The sequence below is a fragment of the Pteropus vampyrus genome, unplaced genomic scaffold, assembly GCF_000151845.1.
Source record: "Pteropus vampyrus isolate Shadow unplaced genomic scaffold, Pvam_2.0 Scaffold92, whole genome shotgun sequence".
Lineage (NCBI taxonomy): Eukaryota > Metazoa > Chordata > Mammalia > Chiroptera > Pteropodidae > Pteropus > Pteropus vampyrus.
Window position 1 is genome coordinate 3214541 of NW_011888873.1, and position 4289 is coordinate 3218829.

Here is a 4289-nt window from a genome sequence, read left to right on the forward strand (position 1 = left end):
GATCAGAGTGGGAGGGAGTGTGGGGGTGGGCTGTGAGGGTCATGTGAGATCTGCGTGTGAATTTACTCTGAGTATAAATGGGAAGCCGTTGGAGGGTTGTGAGCTAAGAGTGGCTTTCTTTGCTGAAAGGGAGCAAGGGTGGAAGCGGGGAAAACAGTCGGGGGGCGGCTGCAATGGCCCAGGCAGGAGATGACGGTGGCTTGGACCTGGGTGTTGGCAGCAGGAGTGACAGGTAGTGAGAGGTCATATTATGGGTATATTGAAGGCGGAACCAACAAGATTCGATTGCAGATTGGATTTGGAGACAGGCTCCAAAGACAAGTTTTACTGTAAATGAGAAGGACTGGAACATCGAGGTGGAGGCTGGGAGGGACACATGGTTTTCTAAGTTTTTAAAAAGATGTGAAGAATGTTTGTACACTAGTCAGAATGGTCCAATGAAAAGGGAAAAGTTGGCGACAGGGATGAGAGAGGAGCTAAGCGCTGGTTTGACGTCCTTGGGCAGAGAGAAGGGTGGGCTTGGGATGCGATGAGATGTCGGCCTTAGGTAGATGCACCAACAGCTTACTCAGAGTAACAGGAGGAGGGACTAAGTTTATGGGTTGGTGAGTGGATGTGGGGTGGCACTTATGGGACTTCTCTTCTGATTGTCTCCATCAGATCCACTGAAGAGGTTTAGCGTGTCTGGGAAGGAGGCTGTTTGCAAAACAATCATCAAAATGAGAGCGTAGTGAACCCGCAGGACAGGAGACAGGGCCCCTGGGCAATGCCCGAGCCCACTGGAGGTTCCTGACCAGGGCTTTAAGCAGGGCCAGCAGCTTAGTGGTTTTCCTCCAGTCTTTTTCAGCTGTGTGGATGCCAGAGTTTGGTGGAGAACTGGATATGACCAGGGCAGGAGGAGGCTGCCAGGTCAGTTCAAAGAAAAGAAGAGAAAGAGGGCTGGGTATGATATGTGAGAGACAGCTGCTGACAGGGACGCTGAGGTCTTGGTGAGTAAAGGAGGAAAGGGAGGGGTCGTGGGTGGGTACGGATGACAGAGCTGAGAAGCCCCTGAGTCGTTAAACAAGGTCTCACGGCCACTGCAATGTTCCCTGCCATCCAAGTCAGTGGCATTTTTTACATCATGCCAGCTCTTCTAAATTATCTAGAAATATCTTCCAGACCTAACAGAGAAACCAAATTACTTATGTCAAATAGGCTCCCAAACCAAGGAATAGAATCACCAAACGTTTAGGGCTTCCTCATCTGGTCATTATTAACTGCCAGCCACATGGAGACAGCAAGGCCCTTGACTAAGCGGTGGCTGAGGCCCCTCCATCCCGAGACGCGCAGCCGCTGGGCTGGCTGGTTCTTCTCCCGCCCTGGCTCTCAGAGCTGGTGGCCATGCCACCCTCCCTCCACGCCACCCTGTTTCCCTGGGCGCGTTCCCGCCAGCCAGAAAGTAAAGGTGGGATCGACCTTGGAGCCCGCCCGCAGGCGAGGGCGAGGGCACTGGGGCTCCCGCACCCTGGCGGCCGAGGGCCTGGAGGGTTGGGGGAAGTTGGGGTGAGGCAGGAATCACTGCTCCACCCCTGACTTACCTGGCGTACAGATTCCGGGCCTGGGCCACCCACGGTCCTCTCCTCTGCCCTGGGAGCGCTTTCCCTGCCAATGTTTGGCCACCTCCGATTCACTCTTTAGGTTTCAGCGGAAAAGTCTTGCTCCTGGAAGACAGTCCAAACCCCTAATCGGTTTGGGGGCCCCTGGAATCCTGAATTTCTCCCGTCTTCCCGTACTTATCACACTTATTTTCTGTTCACTTCTCAGTATCACCAACATGACGAAGAAGGCAAGGCCTCTATTTCTGTTGTTCGCAATCTTATTCACAGTGCTTAAAACAATTTCTAGCACACTCATGGGCCCCATAAGAAGGCATGGCATGGATGATGAGTGCCCCCACCTCCACCACAAAGCTCCCCCACCCCGTCCTCTTTTCTCCAGATGAGAAAATTGAGTCTCTGTGAGGCTGACTTGCTCAAGGTTGCATAACTCATACCTTGCAGACGAGTACCGGGGCCTCTGACTTCCTGTTCCTTGTCTGCATCACTCTCTGGCCCTGAGGGTGAGGATTCCAACTGCTGGCCCTCAAAAATCAATGCGCAAACTTGCCAGGATGGTTTCCTTCTCCTCTTTGCTGCCATAGACCAAGTTTCAGTTCCAAACTGCACTTACGTGGGTGACCTCCGGCCTCTGATATGTATTCTGACCTGTAGTAACAGAGAGCAAAGAATATGGATTCCTGCCTCTGGATTTGATCTGAGAGAAAGTGACAGTGAGATAGTTTTAAACAATTTTGGGAGCTGGTTCTCTGGCTGCCGTCGGCCTGCTGGTTGTGTAACTTTATTACTGCTGTCCATGTGCCGGAAGGGGTTAACAATGAGAACATTTTTCAAGTCTAAAAATAAAAGTCAATAAACAGATGATGAGGACTGTCAAGCTACAATAACTCACACACAACTGAATTTTTTTCTGAATCCCAACTATTTGTTTCCAACACTGACAACAATCACAGGAGCCATGGTTCAAATTGTCCCTTGTTCCTCCTCCTCACCCGCAGAGCTGATTTGAATGGCAACCTGCGTCCTGTTCGGCTATCAGCAGAGCCATTATGAACCACTTGCCTGGGGTTAGGTTTATCTTTGCTGCAGGCTCAGGCGTGCTGTGTGGTTCCTGAGCAAAGACCCAAATTTTCCTGTCAGAGGAGAACACAAATAACGCAATTGTTCCTGAAAATTTTGTTTACAAAACCACAAGGAAAATACAATAATACAGGAACTATATTGAAATTAATTAACAACCTGAGATACTGCCCTTTAGATTTGGCTCAGGCTTCCAGTTAGCAGGTCTGTTTAGAACAGCTTCTGTATTTTCTCACTAGGCCCTATCGCTAAGGATTTCTTGCCTTGAAAGAACAAAGCTCTACTGTAATTAAATCAAAGGATGATATTATTCTCCCATTGAAGTGTAAAAATTGAGGAAGAGCTATGGTAAAAAATCATCAGAGGTCCGCCTCTGTGTTTTCAAAGGATGGTTCCATTTGGTGGCAGCTGCTGGGGTCAGGGTCAAGCTTCCTGATCCACATAGTTTCTTTTCTTTTCTTTTTTTTTTTTAAGGCGAGGCAACCCTTGGTTGACCTCACAGATTGCAAGGACCTTTTTTTTACGCCTGCAGCACCTAGTCTTCCTGGGTGGTCTCCCATCCAAGTACTAACCAGGCCCGACGCTGCTTAGCTTCCGAGATCAGACAGGATCAGACTTATTCAGGGTGGCGTGGCCGTGGACCCGCATAGTTTCTTGATGGGGTCTCAAGAGGTCTGGCCACTTCTCGGCTTGTCATTGTGCTATGGGTTAGAAAGGAATCAGGGGAACTCAAAAATAATAAATATAAAAGTAAAAGGAGGAGGAGAAAGAGGAGGGAGAATATTATTGTGTGGAGAGAGGTCAAATCCCCTTGAGTCCTGTGGCTTTGATTCCTCTTCTCATCTTCATTGTGCACAAAGCTGAACCCTTCCATCCCGCCCAAAGGAAAGTCTAGGCTGAACACCCTCAAAGTTCCTTTCCTTAGTGTCTCTTAGTACAAAAGAGACAACCTGTCATTTTTGAAAGGGCACGGACAAAGCAAGTAAAAACAAAATAGCTGCAGAAAAGATCAGTAGTGTGCAAAAGTCAAATTTCCCAAAGACAGATTTCTGATCCTACCACGATATCCTCGCTCCACAGGACAGTGCAACTCCACAGGCACCAGGGCTGTCCTCATGTGATGGGTGCCCCCTTAATTCAGGTTAGCCAGGAGCTGATCTCCCCTTGGTACTGAGGAAAGCCCCGTGCCCAGATGCTTTGCTATTGAGGTCTGGTTTTCCAGCTGAGGGATTCACCACATGGACGCCAAAGGTTAATACAATGAATTGTTCACCTCTTGATGGGACCTGCCAACCCCCCTTACTGGAAAATGACATTCCAAGTCTGCAGGTCCACTTACATAACAATAGATAAAATATATAAAAATTTATGATCTTTGTATAATCATATACACACATTGTATCCTCAGACACTAGGACTTGCACAGATGAGGAGCTCAATAAATATTAGTCGAGTGAATGAATGAATAGCACTTTATTTCTCAGACTGATTTCCAGAGCAGAAATGATTGACATGCCTGTAGCCCAGAGAATAGTTAAATAAGCCTATTGAGGGATTTACCAACATCCCCAGGTTCTTCTAGACTGGGTCATTACCTAAGTCTTTTACCCT

The 4289-nt window shown here is 48.4% G+C and overlaps 1 pseudogene; it reads right to left on the reverse strand.

Annotated features, from left to right (window-relative positions):
• Positions 1-3201: 3201 nt before the first annotated feature.
• On the reverse strand, positions 3202-3320 carry LOC111742383 (annotated as a pseudogene).
• Between the last annotated feature and the right edge of the window lie 969 nt (positions 3321-4289).